This window comes from Erythrolamprus reginae, chromosome 9 (assembly GCF_031021105.1).
Source record: "Erythrolamprus reginae isolate rEryReg1 chromosome 9, rEryReg1.hap1, whole genome shotgun sequence".
In the NCBI taxonomy this organism is placed as follows: domain Eukaryota; kingdom Metazoa; phylum Chordata; class Lepidosauria; order Squamata; family Dipsadidae; genus Erythrolamprus; species Erythrolamprus reginae.
The window spans coordinates 14,940,137-14,958,401 of NC_091958.1; the positions used below are offsets into that span (position 1 = coordinate 14,940,137).

An 18,265-nucleotide genomic window follows, 5' to 3' on the forward strand; every position below is an offset into this window, starting at 1 on the left:
CATTAACACTTCACATGATCTTGATTCCGTCCCTCTGTTAATGCAGCCTAGAACTGTGTGGGCTTTTTTGGCAGCTGCCCCACACGTCTGGCTCATATTTAAATGGTTGTCCATAAGGACCCCAAGATCCCTCTCAGAGTTACTACTCTTGAGCCATATATCACATATATTGTCCCTGTGCATTTTGTTTTTCTTGTAAATCAGGATAGTCCTGATCATAATAATATACAGATGGTCAACCCTAGTTACTCCTAACCAAGCATAACATTTTGTGCTAATCCATTGTTTTTTCATTCACTGGGTTAAATGCATTGTATGAATTCACTTACGGCCCCTTCTTTATTGAATGAGCTCTGTTCTGTTTTCCAGATCAGGAGACATATTAAACATTTTTTTTAAAAAAATAAAAATCAATGAGATCCATTCATTAATTATTCATCAAATTCATTAAGCTTCATTTCAATGGTCCCTCAAATCGATATCTGTGAGATTGTGGTCTCAAGAGACCACAGATTGTAGTCTGTAAACTACAGCTTTAGGGAATTTAGGGAAACGTTGAAACTCTAGAGAAAGTGCAGGGGAGACCAATCAGGAGGATTAAGGCAGTGTTTCCCAACCTTGGCAACTTGAAGATATCTGGACTTCAATTCCCAGAATTCCCCAGCCAGCATTCACTGGCTGGGGAATTCTGGGAGTTGAAGTCCAAATATCTTCAAGTTGCTAAGGTTGGGAAACACTGTATTAGGGAACTAAAATATATTAAGAGCGATTGCAGGAACTGGGCATGGCCAGTCTGGTGACGAGAAGGACCAGGAGTGACATGATAGGAGTGTTCCAATATTTGAGGGGCTGCCACAGAGAGGAGGGGGCCAGGCTGTTTTCCAAAGCACCAGAAGGCCAGGCAAGGAATAATGGACGGAAACTGACCAAGGAGAGATTCAACTTGGAAATGAGAAACTTTCTGACGGTGAGAGCGATCAATCAGTGGAACAGAAGTTTCCTGTGGAGGTTGTGAGAGCTCCAACACTTGAGACTTTCAAGAGAAGATTGGATGGCCATTTGTCTTGAAATGGTATAGGGATTCCTGCTTGAATGGGGAGTTGGACTACATGACCTTCAGGGTCCCTTCCAACTCTTAATAATCTGTAATCTGAATCATCATATGTCTTTTCCTTTATGTATCTTTTATTTTATGGACACTGAGAGCATATGCACCAAGGCCAATTTCTTTCTCACCGTCACTCATGCCCTTATTATCTCGAGGTTCGACTATTGCAATGCTCTCTACATGGGGCTACCTTTGAAGAGTGTTCGGAAACTTCAACTCGTCCAAAATGCAGCCGTGCGAGCAGTCTTGGGCCTTCCAAGAAATGCCCATATCTCACCATCACTCCGTGGACTGCACTGGCTACCGATCTGTTTCCGGGCACAATTCAAAGTGTTGGTTATGATCTATAAAGCCCTTCATGGCATAGGACCAGATTATCTCCGAGACAGCCTTCTGCTGCACGAATCCCAGCGACCGGTGAGGTCCCACAGAGTTGGTCTCCTTAGGGTCCCATCGACCAAACAATGTCGGCTGGCGGAACCCAGGGGAAGAGCCTTCTCTGTGGGAGCCCGGGCCCTCTGGAATCAGCTCCCCCGGGGATCCGCACTGCCCCCACCCTCTTTGCCTTCCGAAAGAGTTTAAAAACTTATCTTTGCCACCAGGCTTGGGGTTTTTAGATCTTCCTCTTGACCAATTAATACTTTACGTATGATTGTTGAATGATTGGTTTGATAGGTTTTCTTTTAATTGAATTTAATGGTTGTTTTTTAATGTATTATTAATTGGATTCATATTATTGTTTTGTTTTTGTACATGCTGTGAGCCGCCCCGAGTCCTCGGAGAGGGGCGGCATACAAATCCAATAAAAAAAAAGAAATAAAAAAATAAAAAAAATAATAAAAAATAAAATAAAATAAAAAATAAATAGTGTGTCCAATCACACGTGGTCCATAAAAAATTCTATTCTATTCTATATATGCACCATCTTAGACAGATGAACCTGGTTGGGGGGGGGGAAGGGTTTAAAGAGTTAAAATTTACAATAGTGAAACATGAAAATCAGGTTTTAATAGGAAACTGTGTCAGTTGCTGCAGTAGAATTATAGAGTCTTGTGATACCTTAAAATAGGAGTGGGAAAAGAACCTGATTCCATGGGGGATAATAGATCATGAGGCAGAATTTTGTAGAGAAGGATTGGAGGGGGAGACTTGAAGTCTTTCCAGTACTTGAGGAAATATCACAGAGAACAGCAACAAAGATGATCAGGGGACTGGAGGCTAAAACATATGAAGAGTGGTGGATAGGAGCAGCCTCAATTGATGCCAGGGTCAAAGGGGCAGGGTCTATAAAAACAGGTGTGCCTTCAAGGGGCTGTTCAAGTGAGCAAAGAGGGCTGGCTGGGCAGCGGGGCTAGCAGCTGGAGGGCGTTGGCGGCACTCAAGGCAAGTGGACATTCACTGGTGTTGCTCCTCACCCAGTTCTTGATTGGGCTGGCACTGACAATTCAAAGTGTTGGTTATGATCTATAAAGCCCTTCATGGCATAGGACCAGATTATCTCCGAGACCGTCTTCTGCCGCATGAATCCCAGCGACTGGAGAGGTCCCACAGAGTTGGTCTCCTTAGGGTCCCATCAACCAAACAATGTTGGCGGGCGGGACTCAGGGGAAGAGCCTTCTCTGTGGGAGCCCCGGCCCTCTGGAATCAGCTCCCCCCGGGGATCCGCACTGCCCCCACCCTCCTTGCCATACCCTGCAGGGGAAGCATCCCATCTCGGGAGTAGTGGCTGCAGGGGGAGGATTTTTTTTGTTGCAAAGGGGGTCTGTGTTTTCTGGCAAAGAGAAACCTCAGAGCCTCCCCTAAGATGGTTTGGGTCCCAATAGGTAGCCCGGAACTTTTGCCATTGCTACTACACTTTAAACTAAACTTTACACCAGCCTTTGCCTTAAAATGGGCCATTGAGCTCTGTTTTCTGGTTCTAAGAACCATCACTATGGCAAAGTTATGTCAGGCAAAGAAAACTATAAAGAATAGAATAGAATGGAATAGAATTTTTTATTGGCCAAGTGTGATTGGAAACACATGGAATTTGTCTTTGGTGCAGATGCTCTCAGCGTACATAAAAGAAAAGATACATTTGTCAAGAATCATGTGGTCCAACACTTAATGATTGTCATAGGGGTCAAATAGGCAATGAAGAAACAATCAATATTAATAAAAATCTTAGGATACAAGCAACAAGTTACAGTCATACAGTCCTAAGTGGGAGGAAATGGGTGATAGGAATGATGAGAAAAAACTAGTAGAAGTGCAGATTTAATAAAAGGTCTGACAGTGTTGAGGCAATTATTTGTTTAGTAGAGTGATGGCGTCCGTGAAAAAACTGTCCTTGTGTCCAGTTGTCTTGGTGTGCAGTGCTCTGTAGCGGAGTTTTGAGGGTAGGAGTTGAAACAGTTTATGTCCAGGATGTGAGGGGTCGCTAAATAATTTTCCCGTCCTCTTTTTGACTCGTGTAGTATACAAATCCTCAATGGAAGGCAGGTTGACAGCAATTGTTTTTTCTGCAGTTCTGATTATCCTCTGAAGTCTGTGTGGGTCTTGTTGGGTTGCAGCACCAAACCAGACATTTATAGAGGTGATGACAGACTCAGTGATTCCTCTGTTGAACTGGATCAGCAGCTCCTTGGGCAGTTTGAACTTCCTGAGCTGGTGCAGAAAGAACATTCTTTGTTGTGCTTTTTTGGTGATGTTTTTGATGTTAGGTGACCATTTTAGGTCTTGAGATATGATAGAAGCTAGAAATTTGAACGCCTCTACTGTTGATTCTGTTTTGTCTAGTATTGTGATACATGGAAGGGTGGAAGGATAATAAACTCTTATTATCAGCCAACAGCCATGCCTAGCCTTAAAATGGGCCATTGATTTCTGTCTTCTAGTTCTAAGAACCATAGCCATGGCAAAGTTACGCCAGGCATAAAAAACTATAAACTCTTCTTATCAGTCAACAGCCAGGCCTAGCCTTAAAATGGGCTGTTGAGATTTGTCTTTTGGTTCTAAGAACCATCGCCATGGCAAAGTTATGCCAGGCACTCTCTTATCAGTCAACAGCCAGGCCTAGCCTTAAAATGGGCTGTTGAGATTTGTCTTCTGGTTCTAAGAACCATCGCCATGGCAAACTTACGCCAGGCACTCTCTTATCAGTCAACAGCCAGGCCTAGCCTTAAAATGGGCCGTTGAGATTTGTCTTTTGGTTCTAAGAACCATTACCATGGCAAAGTTACGCCAGGCACAGAAAACTATAAACTCTTATTAGCAGCCAACAGCCACGCCTATCCTTAAAATGGGCCGTTGCTTTCTATCTTCTGGTTCTAAGAACCATCACCATGGCAAAGCTACACCAGGCACAGAAAACTATACACTCTTATTATCAACCAACAACCATCACAAGACACATAGACACAAATGATATTTAGTCTGTGTACAAGACACCATCAAGTAGCTGAAAACCAAACAAACTGATCCTAGACTAACATCAGACCAATACTCAATAAATACATAGCTCAATGGAAGAACTTCCAAGACTATTTCCTGCAACACTAAACAACAAGCCACTAAAACATAAGTTCGGAGCTAACTCTTTCCCTCCTAGCACTTCACTTGTTGATAATGAAACATCTCCAAGTAAACTATCAACCTAAGAAAGCACCAAAACCCCCTCATTTCAAACCTGAGCCACAAATCTTCTCCTGTATTATATACAGCATCATATTAAAATGCATCACTAGATTAACTTTCAGCTCTAAGACATCTAGCTGCTACTTGGCATTCTTTCTAATAGAGTGAAAGTGGGATGGAGGTGATCCAAAAGGATTCCCTTCGAGTCGGAGTAGTGAGAGGGTCCTCAGGGCTGGAGTTGGCTTGCAGCTGAACACTCTTGACTCCTCCAGGCTGATTCGCCTTCACTTCTTGCTCAGTGACTTGGAAGGGTCACCCAATGGAACCCCAGAAAGGCCATTCAGTGTGAGTCTCCCAGGGTGTGCGCGTGCGTGTTTGTGCATGTGTGTGCACGCGCATGTTTTCACGCGCATGTGTTCATGCGCGTGTTTGTGTGCTCGCGCGTGTGTGCGTTCAGGGATTGAATGAGATAGGCAGCGGCCGACTACCAGGCTCATTCAGTCTGAACGTCAGAGACTGGAAGCTCAGGGACTGAATGACCTTCACAAGTAGGAGAGGTCAGTTAGAAATTTATGTTTTAGATACTTTTTGCCTTTCAAGCCTCTTGGCTAAATGCAGCGCTGGATAGTTAATGAAACCAATGACTTACCTTTGATGTCTTCACTTTTGAGTGATTTTACTCCGTGAATCTCTCTGAAATAAAAGAAATAAATAATCACCATCGCCAAATTTATTTATTTATTGGATTTGTATGCCGCCCCTCTCCGCAGACTCGGGGCAGCTAACAACAATGATAAAAAGCAACATGTAACAATCCAATTTAATAAAACAACTAAAAACCCTTATTATAAAAACCAAACATACACACACATACCATACATAACTTGTAATGGCCTAGGGGAAGGAATATCCAGTCCCCCATGCCTGGCGACAAAGGTGGGTCTTGAGTAATTTGCGAAAAACAAGGAGGGTGGCGGCCGTTCTAATCTCTGGGGGGAGTTGATTCCAGAGGGCCGGGGCCGCCACAGAGAAGGCTCTTCCCCTGGGGCCTGCCAAACCACATTGTTTGGTCGATGGGACCTGGAGAAGGCCAACTCTGTGGGACCTTATCGGCCGCTGGGATTCATGCAGTAGAAGGCAGTTCCGGATGTATTCTGGCCCAATGCCATGTAGGGCTTTAAAGGTCATTACCAACACGTTGAATTGTGACCGGAAACCGATCGGCAACCAGTGCAGGCCGCGGAGTGTTGCAGAAACGTGGGCGAATCTTGGAAGCCCCACGATGGCTCTCGCGGCCGCATTCTGCACGATCTGAAGTTTCCGAACACTTTTCAAAGGTAGCCCCATGTAGAGAGTGTTGCAGTAATCGAACCTCGAGGTGATGAGGGCATGAGTGACTGTGAGCAATGACTCCCGGTCCAAATAGGGCCGGAACTAGTGCACCAGGCGAACCTGGGCAAACGCCCTCCTGATGTTCAAAGACTAGAAAACCAAGTCAACAATTTCACAAAGGAGGTTTATGTGCTTTATCCTACCAGTGAAAAAAGCAAGATAAACTGAATTGGAATGTTGCACCCTTAAGAATACCTCAGACCCACAGGTTTCTACTGTTCCCAAAGGTATGGCTTTTAGCCCTGAAGCAATTTTAGTTAACTTTAGTTCATTGAAGAAGCTAGTCTCCTATGTTTTGGGTTTTTTAAAGGACTTGAGCTTTGGCTAGAATTACCTCATGTGCCAAGAATTGACTTTATTCCAGAGAGCAAGGTCAGCTCCTGGACTTGGAAGTAATTTTTGGCTAACTTTTGCCTTAGATGAAGTGGCTGGTCCTCTGCACCTGGTGGTGGGGATGGCGGTGGTGGGGTTATGTTTAGAATTACTACCTCGGGTCCCAAGAATTGACTTTATTTCTGAGAACAAGATCAACTCCTGGACATGAAGTAATTGTAGTTACCTTCTTTAGAATACAATATTTGGCCAAGGAATTTTAAGAATTTGAGCCTTGACTAAAATGACCTCAGTCAGGTCCCAAGAATTCATTGATTCCTGAGTGCAAGGTCAGCTCCTGAATCAATTTTACTTTCAAAGTTTAATTCTGACTTGCTTGTTGGTGGATTGGTCCTTTCAAAAGTACATGGCTTGAGTTTACCTTAGGTTCCACCAGTATTCTTCTCTAAATTTGTTTAGTTTTGGCTCAAATTATTCTGTTGACTTTATTTCAAGAAAGTAAGGGCAACTCATGAAGTAATTTTTGCCTTTAGTTACTTAAAGTGGCTAAGTCCTCTACATGTTTTTTAAGAACTTGAACCTTGGCTACAATGACCTCAAGTGCCAAGAGTTCACTTTATTTAAGAGAGGAAGGTCAATTCCAGAGATTGAAGCAATTTTGCCTTTAAGTTAATTTTAACACTTAATTCACCTGTGGTAGTTTAGTCCGTTTAACTGCACAGGTGCCTAAAATTGCCTCAGCTTTGTTCCTCCTAAGCCAATTTTAATTCTTGCTCACCTGTGGTTGGTTTGGTCTTTTTTTTTTTTAAACAAGGCATGGCTTAGTTGAGGTTACCTGAGACTCCACTAATATTTTACTCCCTTAAAAACTAGAGCCTTCGTTAAAACTATTCAGGACCCAGAAGTTTGCCTCTTTTCCCTGAGGGAAACCACTCCCTGGGACTGACTGAGGCAACTCCCCATAGGTGAGCTAGGGTACTAGAGTCCTTTAAATAAGTTGCAGAGATATTTACCTCAGCCCCCCTTGGCATTTTACTCCTAACCGTATTTTTTTTACTCCTAAGACTATATTTACTCCTAATAATTAAAATTACCACAGGGACTATCCTTACTGCCAATGAATTCGCTATTCATTAGCCCCCCTACGTACCCCCGCAACGTGTCTCCGCTAGAATTACCTCAGGACACAAGAGGCTTCGGCATGGTCCAAGGCACGAAGTCTTCGGCTGCGGAAGCGCAGATGGGAAAGGGGGGTTGGTTTATCCCCCTCTCCCGGCGCCCTTGCAGCAGCGAAAGAACGAGAGACGCAGCGTCTCTGGAGTCTCGGCTACCTAGGTCAGGGTTGTCCCATGACCTGGAATTTTGTTTTTATTCATTTTTTTCCTCTCAAGAGGCAACTGGGCTTTTTCTTCCGAGAGACGTGGCATCTTCCTCAGCGCGCCCGCTTATAATGTACCTCAGACTGGAGCCCGCCGACTTTTTAAACTGTCCCCACCCTCGGAGGGGGGGGGGTAGGGGAAAGAGAAGCCCATCAGTCAATCCGAGGAAAAGGATTTCCAAAGCAGCCAATCAAGAGCCGAGGTGGGTGGTCCGAGAGCCCCGGGCGGGAAAGGTGCGCGTGAGATCCACAGGTGGCATCGCTTCTGCCGAGCCAAGATTGCCGTGGAAACGGTGCGCGAGGCGGCTCATTCTTTCCAGGTGGGCTTCGGCCGCCCAGGCGAGGGAGATTGGAGGCAGGCAAACAGGCACGCGGTCTGTGCGTGTGTGTGTGAGTGTGCAATGCTTTCTCCTCTAGGCTTCGCCCCACATAGGGAACTCTTCCATTTGCCTCAAATTGTATAGGTTCCTCCTTCTTGAGCAGAGGATTGGACTAGAAGACCTCCAGGGTCACCTCCACCTCTGTTGTGATCGATCTTGCTCTTACCCCATTTCAGATTGATGATCTGGGCAAATGTGAAGCTCTCTAGGTCACATTTCAACAAGTAGTAAGGAAGCAGATGCATGCATTCTCCTATGAGTAAATATACAGTGTACTGCAAAAGAAAAAAAGGGGGGGGGGCAACAAACAACACAATATAACTCCAAGTAAATCAAACTTCTGTGAAATCAAACTGTCCACTTAGGAAGCAACACTGATTGACAAATCAATTTCACATGTTCTCAGCACATTCAACTTTGTACAGAACAGTTGCATATTCCATTCAGTCCAAGGAAATTCAATCAATCAATCAATCAATCAATCAATCAATCAATCAATAAATAAATAAATAAATAAATAAATAAATATCTAGGATGTGTTCTTTGAGTGTTCCCTTTATTTTTTTGAGCACTGTACACATTTTATTACCAGGTGTTTGCTATGAGCATATAAGAGCCAGGCACATGGTTAAACTTTTCAGTGCTATTTATATACACTGCTCAAAAAAAAATAAAGGGAACACTCAAAGAACACATCCTAGATCTGAACAAATGAAATATTCTCACTGAATACTTTTGTTCTGTACAAAGTTGAATGTGCTGACAACATGTGAAATTGATTGACAATCAGTGTTGCTTCCTAAGTGGACAGTTTGAATCCACAGAAGTTTGATTTACTTGGAGTTATATTGTGTTGTTTAAGTGTTCCCTTTATTTTTTATTTTTTTGGAGCAGTACAGTTGTTTTACATACCAATCATAACACGCAGTTGCATAGATACTAGAAATTTGAGTGTCTGCTGGCTGTCACTGTTAAGCAACGGTGGTGGACCACTCTTCATGTTACCCATAGAGACTTGCTGGAAATGACAGCACCTTACTTTATTTATTTATTTTATTTATTCATTTGTCCAATACACAAATACATAGGAAGAAAAATAGACATGTAGTAATATATATAAGGGTAAAGTGAACTTAGAGGAGAGGATATATGAAAGAAAGAAAATATATATGATAAGTGAGAGAAAGGAAAGACAATTAGACAGGGGGCGAAAGGCACACCAGTGCACTTATGTACGCCCCTTACTGGCCTCTTAGGAACCTGGAGAGGTCAATCGTGGAGAGTCTAAGGGAGAAATGTTGGGGGTTAGGGGTTGACACAATTGAGTCTGGCAATGAGTTCCACGCTTCGACAACTCGATTGTTGAAATGATATTTTTTACAGTCAAGTTTGGAGCGGTTCGTATTAAGTTTGAATCTGTTGCGTGCTCCTGTGTTGTTGTGGTTGAAGCTGAAGTAGTCATTGACTGGTAGGACGTTGCAGCATATGATCTTGTGGGCAATACTCAAATCGTGTTTTAAGCGCCGTAGTTCTAGGCTTTCTAGGCCCAGGATGTGAAGCTGCCTCATCCCAGTTCATGTGATTAGCTGGCCAGATAACAAATCATCCTCTAGCTAACTGTCCAGATTTCTAGGGAGATGTTGGTCATATCAGCTGCTTTTGATTCTTTCAAAGCAATGAAAACAAGGTCTTCCACACATAAACCCAAAGCTCCAGCGTTCGGGCATTTGGAAACTCAGTTAAGGGGAAATCATTTCTGTTTGCAAGTTTTCATACTATTTATTAAAAAAATAATAATCCCACCTTTATTACTTAAAATAAGTCAAGGTGGCAATCATGCTATTATTATTACTATTATTTATTGGATTTGTATGCCGCCCCTCTCCGTAGACTCGGGGCGGCTAACAACAATGATAAAAACAACATGTAATCCAATTAATAAAACCTCTTATTATAAAACCAAACATACATGCAAACATACCATGCATAAATTGTAAGGCCTAGGGGGAAGGAATATCTCAGTTCCCCCATGCCTGATGGCAGAGGTGGGTTTTAAGGAGTTTACGAAAGGTGAGGAGGGTGGGGGCAATTCTAATCTCTGGGGGGAGCTGGTTCCAGAGGGCCGGGGCTGCCACAGAGAAGGCTCTTCCCCTGGGTCAATACACAATACTTTTCTCCTATTTTTATGGCCAAACAATCCTGTGAGCAAAGGTGGGCTGCTAAGGTGGAAGGGTGATGTGTGCTCGCCCCCGTGGCTCTGAGTGGTAGCGGAGTCTAGAGCAATTATGCTACTACACCTGGGCAGGTAGTGAAATCGCCCATGGACACACAGGTTTTGGGGGTGAGCACATGTTACTGTTTCACCTTAGCAGTCCACCTCTGCCTGTGAGTGGGGCTGGGCTAACAGAGTGACTGATCCAAAGACAATCAGTTGGCTTTCAAAACTATTTTATTTTATTTATTTATTTATTTATTCATTCATTCATCCATTCATTCATTCATTCATTCATTCATTCATTTATTTATTTATTAGATTTGTATGCCGCCCCTCTCTGTAGACTCAGGGCGGCTAACAACAATAATAAAACAGCATATGTCAAATCTAATATTAAAATAACTAAGAAACCCTCATTAAAAACCAAACATATACACAAATATACCATGCATAACTTGTATAGGCCTGGGGGGAAAGGAATATCTCAATTCCCCCATTCCTGATGACAGAGGTGGGTTTTAAGGAGCTTACGAAAGGCAAGGAGGGTGGGGGCAATTCTGATCTCTGGGGGGAACTGGTTCCAGAGGGTCGGGGCCGCCACAGAGAAGGGTCTTCCCCTGGGTTCCTCCAAACTACATTATTTAGTCAACGGGACCCGGAGAAGGCCAACTCTGTGGGACCTAACTGGTCGCTGGGATTTGTACGGCAGAAGGCGGTCCCAGAGATATTCTGGTCTGATGCCATGAAGGGCTTTATAGGTCATAACCAACACTTTGAATTGTGACCGGAAACTGATCGGCAACCAATGCAGACTGCAGAGTGTTGGTGTAACATGGGCATACCTTGGGAAGCCCATGATTGCTCTCGCAGCTGCATTCTGCACGATCTGAAGTTTCCGAACACTTTTCAAAGGTAGCCCCATGTAGAGAGCGTTACAGTAGTCGAGCCTCGAGACAATGAGGGCATGAGCGACTGTGAGCAGTGACTCCCGGTCCAAATAGGGCCGCAACTGGTGCACCAGGCGAACCTGGGCAAACGCCCCCCTCGCCACAGCTGAAAGATGTTTCTCTAATGTGAGCTGTGGATCGAGGAGGACGCCCAAGTTGCGGACCCTCTCTGAGAGGGTCAGTGATTCCCCCCAGGGTAATGGATGGACAGATGGAATTGTCCTTGGGGGGCAAAACCCACAACCACTCTGTCTTATCAGAGTTGACTTTGAGTCTTTTGACACCCATCCAGACCCCAACAGCCTCCAGGCACCGGCACATCACTTCCACTGCTTTGTTGACTGGACAAGGGGTGGAGATGTAAAGCTGGGTATCATCCGTGTACTGATGATACCTCACCCTGGACTAGAACTCTGTCCCTCCTTTTTAGACTAATACAGAAGGAAGGACCTTGTAGATCAGTGATGGTGAACTTTTTTCCCCCTCAGGTGGTGAAAGAGCATGCTTGCGTGCTATCGAGCAGGCCCGAGTGCCCACACCCATAATTCAATGCCTGGGGAGGGCGGAAACAGCTCCCCCCCTGAGGCCCTCTGGAGACTGGAAACAGCCTGTTTCCCAACTTCTGGTGGGCTCAGTAGGCTTGTGTTTCGCTCTCCCCAGGCTCCAAAGGCTTCCCTGGAGTTGGAGGAGGGTAAAAATACCCTCCCCATCCCCCTGGAGGCTCTATGGAAGCCAAAAACGCCCTCCCAGAGCCTCTGTTTGAGCCAAAAATCAGCCGGCCGGCACACACATGCACATTGGAGCTGAGCTAGGGCAATGGCTCGCGTGCCAGCAGATATGGCTCCGCGTGCCACCTGGGGCATCTGTGCCATAGGTTTGCCATCACTGTTCTATCTCCTTCCCGTGCCCTGAGTTTTATCTCCTCTCTCATCTCTTTTCCACTTCTTCCAAGATTTCTGGGAAGGTACAGATCATCCTTGGCAGATGTTTGAATTGATCTCATCCGAAGCACTTTGGGGATTAGCTCAAGAGACATAATAAGCGGTCCAGCTTTTCCACAAAGAGCAACTGATTTATTGCAGTGTTGCATAATAGTTAATGAGATAAATTCATCTAGCAGGCAGTTATCTTGCGTTGGGAGGTACAGGTCCGAAATTGCTTTCGCTTTGATCCATATGCTTTGACAGTTCCAAACCCTTGTGTGATGAATGGACAAGATGGGCCTCGTCTTCTTATATGTAACCATCTACCATATCATCGCTCCTTGAATCAAAATAAAACTGGGTTTATCTTGCTGTAGATCAGTGTTTCCCAACCTTGGCAACTTGAAGATATTTGGACTTCAACTCCCAGAATTCCCCAGCCAGCGAATGCTGGCTGGGGAATTCTGGGAGTTGAAGTCCAAATATCTTCAAGTTGCCAAGGTTGGGAAACATTGCTGTAGATCATCCTAAACTCTTATTAATCTGAAATTCTAAGCACATTTTAAAGCAGGAAGGTGTTAGTCTCCCACTCAAGGCCTGGATTTTCACTTTCACCCTAAATCCCCAAGTTTATTTTTTTCTTCTTTCGCCCACAAAGTCTGTAAGGAGTTCCTGACAGCCAGAAATGTAGATTTTATTGTCTGTTTGCAATTCAAAGAAACCAATTTAGCCATTCTCAGCAAGTTCCATCATCTTAACCAACTATTTCTCTATTGTGGGTGGTGATGAACCTTTCCATCTGCATTCCCTTTTTTTCTTCTACCTGTAACTGTTTTGGTTTTTAATCCTTTCCTCCAGCAAGCTACATTTGTTTATAGGTCAAAACATGCAATCATTTCAGAAACAATAAGTGATATAAAATGGAGATTTATAACAAATGATTATTTACAGATTAGAGTTGGGGTGGGCTGGACTCTGAACGGGGGGAACGCGGTTCCGGTGGTGGCAAGGCACTGCATAGGCTAGCTCCGGTAAAGCGCGTGTGCACACCAACTGCCGGAACGCCGCCTAGTCTGCCTGCCGCGAGCTTTGCCTTCCCGCACCGCAAGCGCCTGGTCCCTCACTCGCCTCTTGCGCCAGCTCCCTCCCACTGCCCATGCTACCACCATTCACCTTGCCGCCTGCAATTTTGCTGGATCCCCACCACCATCATTCGCCGTTCCATGTCCGCTTGCACTGGCTCTGCCCGCGCTTGTGCCGGCTCCCCCCTACTGCCCGCGCTGCCGCCATTCCCCCTGGAGATTCGCACTGCCCGCACCCTCCACGCCTTTTGCAAGAGTTTTAAGACTCATTTGTGCTGCCAGGCTTGGAGTGATTACTAACCCCCTGGCTGATGAATGTTTGCATGGCTGTTGTTTGAAAGGGTAGAATAGAATAGAGTAGAATAGAATAGAATAGAATAGAATAGAATAGAATTTTGTTGGCCAAGTGTGATTGGACACACAAGGAATTTGTCTTGGTGCATATGCTCTCAGTGTACATAAAAGAAAAAGATACATTTGTCAAGAATCATGAGATACATCACTAAATGATTGGCATGGGGTACAAATAAGCAATGAAGAAACAATCAATATTAATAAAAATCTTAGGACACAAGCAACAAGTTACAGTCATACAGTCCTAAGTGGGAGGGAAAGGAGGATAGGAATGATGAGAAAAACTAATAGAAATAGAAGTGCAGATTTAGTAAAAAGTCTGACAGTGTTGAGGGAATTATTTGTTTAGCAGAGTGATGGCGTTCGGGAAAAAACTGTTCTTGTGTCTAGTTGTCTTGGTGTGCAGTGCTGTGTAGCGACGTTTTGAGGGTAGGAGTTGAAACAGTTTGTGTCCAGGATGCGAGGGGTCAGTAAATATTTTCCCCGCCCTCTTTTTGACTCGTGCAGTATACAGGACCTCGATGGAAGGCAGGTTGGCAGCAATTGTTTTTTCTGCAGTTCTGATTTAGTTAAACTGGGATTTTTAGATTGTTTGTCTAGTTTTAATTAATTGGATTTTGTAGTTCTCTATTGTTTTTATATGTTGTAAGCCGCCCCGAGTCCTCAGAGACGGGTGGCACGTAAATCCAATAAATAAATACATTAATTAATTTTTAAAAAAAGATTGGGCCAAAGCGATGCAGGCCAGCCCTTTACATTTTCCTGGCTGGCCCCACGGGCTTGATCCAGCCAGATTGCCAGCCGGATCTGGCCCACAGGCCTTGGTTTTGACACCCCGACTTAATTCAAACCGATTGTACTCCACATATACATCAAGATTCAGGAAGACCCATCCTCGAATACAGCTCATCTGTTTGGAACCCTTATCGCATCTCAGACATTAACACCCTTGAAAATGTCCAAAGATACTTCACCAGAAGAGCCCTTCACTCCTCCACTGAAAATAGAATACCCTATGAGACTAGACTCTCAATCCTGGGCCTAGAAAGTTTAGAACTAAGACGCCTTAAACAAGATCTAAGTATTGCCCACAAGATCATATGCTGCAACGTCCTGCCTGTCGACGACTACTTCAGCTTCAACCACAACAACACAAGAGCACACAACAGATTTAAACTTAATATTAACCGCTCCAAACTTGACTGTAAAAAATATGACTTCAGTAACCGAGTTGTTGAAGAGTGGAACTCATTACCAGACTCCATAGTGTCATCCCCAAACCCCCAACACTTTACCCTTAGATTATCTACGGTTGACCTATCCAGATTCCTAAGAGGTCAGTAAGGGGCGAGTACAAGTGCACTAGAGTGCCTTCCGTCCCCTGTCCTATTGCTCTCCTATATCTCCTATACCTTTCTTCTATTCCTATATCTCTTTTTCTATTCTTTCATTGATATGTTCTATTCCTATATCTTCTTTTCTATTATTTCTTAGATATATTTTACTATGAGTATCTCCTCTATAACCTTCATCATGTATTTTACTATGTGTATATATATATACCCACTAAATCCCTCATTGTGTATTGGACAAAATAAAATAAATAAAATAAAAATAAAATAAAAAGAGCTGTACATGAAATTATCTTAACACCGATACAGCAGCTCTCCCCAAATTAAAGTCCTCAGAGGATCCCAGTCTGAAGCCGCAGCTGTCTAAAATCTTCAGAGGCTGTGAAAGTCTGAGACGTGGAACCCAACACATCTGGATTGGATGAACAATAGAATGTTGTCTATTCAAACTACGGAAAAGGAAGAAGGAAGCAGGCAGTTGAAGGCAATCCGTTTCCTCGCATTGTTTCTGGAGCTGAGCACCATCTGGTGTTCAGTTTCATTATCCTGCAAAAAATGCTGACGGCTCTGAAGACTCGCATAAAAAGGCCATTTTTGATGGATTACTCAGGGAATTGACAATGTTGAACTTTACGGTTTATGTTCATCTCATGGAGCAGGTGAAGATTACCGCTAAGTAGAACAGCGATGCTCCAAGTTTTAAAAAATAAGCTTTTTAGCATGGGGCTCTAGAAAAGAGGACAGGGTGTCCAGCAAACCTGGAAAACAGGGAAATCAGGGAATTGTCAGAAAAATCGGCGGTTTGGGAAATATCAGGGAATTCGTGAAAAAACCCGGAATAAATCAGAGAAAAACCCCAAACTGTATTAATATGTTTAAAAGTCAGGGAAAAATCATGTTAAAAAAAAAAAATGGATCGAGAGAGTCAAGCAAAAATGAGCATAACTGTGGCAACAACTTGCTTCCTCAGCTACCGATATTTCTCCATGGCTTAGCCATTTGGTATGACGTCATCTACGACTGTGCTTTAACTAGATCACAAGTTACAGGGAAATGTGAGGGAATTATCAGGGAATTTCAAATTGCTTTCTCCCTGGACACCCTGAGAGGATATCTGAACAAAAAAAGGATAACCTTTTACAAAATGGTGCTGCCTTTGCTGGTCTGTCATGTGGCACCGTCTCTCTTAAAAAAAAAAAATTGTGCGGAAGCAAAATCTTGCAATCACGCATGCACGATTTTGGTGGGTTTTTGCCTCAATGGTCCTTGCCTTTCGTAAATTGCTTAAGACCCACCTATATCGCCAGGCATGGGGGAATTGAGACATCTCCCCCAGGCCTATAATTTATGTATGGTATGCTTGTGTTGTATGGTTTTTTAAACGATGTGTTTTTAGATACTTTCTTTTTATATTAGATTTGTTACATTGTATATTGTTATTATTATTGTTGTGAGCCGCCCCGAGTTTGTGGAGAGGGGCAGCATACAAATCTAATAAATAAATAAATAAATAAATAAATAAATAAATAAATAAATAAATAAATAAATAACCTAATCCTCCACAGTTTCTGCTCTGGTAATCTCACACTACTAACCAGAGCATACAAAACCTTCGCCAGACCAATCCTTGAATACAGCTCATCTGTCTGGAACCCACTCCACATTTCGGACATAAATGCCCCCCACTCCTTCACTCGCAACAGAATACCCTACGCAACTAGACTTACAACCCTGGGTTTAGAAAATTAGAACTATGTCGCCTTAAACACGACCTAAGCATAGCCCATAAAATCATCTGCTACAATGTCCTTGTCAATGTCCTTACTTCAGCATCAACCACAACAACGCACGAGCATACAACAAACTCCTCAAAACTCGACTGCAGGAAATATGACTTTAGTAAGTGAGTATTTGATGCATGGAACTCGCTACCAGACTCTGTAGTATCTTCATCTAACCCCCAAGACTTTACCCTATCCACTGTTGACCTCTCCTGATTCCTAAGAGGTCAGTAAGGGGGTGTGCAGTAGTGAACCAGCATGTCTTCCATCCCCTGTCCTACTGTTTTACTAGTATCATGTATATATCTCTGTATACCACCAATACATACTTGACAAAACAAACAAATAAATAAAATGAAATAAAGCATTTGGAAACAGACTCAGAAAGTCTCACTCCAATGCACGTCTGGAAATTGGTCCTAATATGAAACAGTGCACTTGCTAGAATCCAATCCCTTTCATCTTTTAAATCTTTTTAAAGAGAATTGGGAGAGAGTTGTACTTGGAGAGAGAAAGAAAAATGACTTTCATTTCAGACAGCTATCAAAGGTCTGGGACTTTCCTTGTTTTGTACAAAATGGAGGTTAGCAAATTGCCTAGTCTTGCTTGCTTTAACGTCAGTTTTTTTTGTCTATCTGTCTATCTGTCTCTCCCCCCCTCCAACTCCTTCTCTTTTCCTCTGTCTCTTTCCCTCTCTGTGTTTACATTTTGTCTTGCTTGTTTAGAGGAAAGATGCTTTTTTCAGCATTCCCTGAAACTAGGTCAAGTCACCTAATGATTATTTCAGAGGGTGTTCCAAGGGAAGATTAATCTGCGGCTTCTTATCCAATCTACCTTATCTAAGATGCCAGCTGTCAACAATTATTTCAGAAGAAAACAAGTCAAGATCCACTCAAGTCAATCTTCTCCGGGTCCTGTCAACTAAACAATGCCGCTTGGCGGGACCCAGGGGAAGAGCCTTCTCTGTGGCGTCCCCGGCTCTCTGGAACCCCCCCCCCAGGGATTAGAATTGCCCCCACCCTCCTTGCCTTTTGTAAGCTACTTAAAACCCACCTCTGCCGCCAGGCATGGGGGAACTGAGATACTCTTTTCCCCTAGGCTGTTACAATTTTATGCATGGTATGTCTGTGTGTCTGTTTGGTTTTTATTATAATGGGTTTTTAATTGTTTTTAGTATTGGATTATTATTATATGCTGTCTTATTATTGCTGTTAGCCGCCCCGAGTCTTCAGAGAGGGGCGGCATACAAATCCAATAAATAAATAAATGAATGAATGAACGAACGAACGAACGAACGAACGAACGAACGAACGAACGAACGAACAAACAAACAAACAAACAAACAAACAAACAAACAAATCTTGATTTGAGTCTGTTTAGTGCAGTGTTTCCCAACTTTGGTCAC

At 43.5% G+C, this 18,265-nt stretch overlaps 1 protein-coding gene across 3 annotated transcripts in view; it reads right to left on the reverse strand.

Annotated features, from left to right (window-relative positions):
* The window catches only part of BEAN1 (brain expressed associated with NEDD4 1), a 63,294-nt gene extending 55,391 nt beyond the window's left edge, over positions 1-7,903 (reverse strand). For 2 of the 3 annotated variants that reach the window (XM_070760375.1, XM_070760371.1), the window contains exons 1-2: positions 7,627-7,903; positions 5,373-5,416 (exon numbers count right to left, since the gene is read on the reverse strand). The gene's annotated coding sequence lies outside the window, so the exon portion shown is untranslated. Of the gene's footprint in view, positions 1-5,372; positions 5,417-7,598 lie in introns of all 3 variants that reach the window. The other variant, XM_070760372.1, reaches the window with a different exon arrangement.
* Between the last annotated feature and the right edge of the window lie 10,362 nt (positions 7,904-18,265).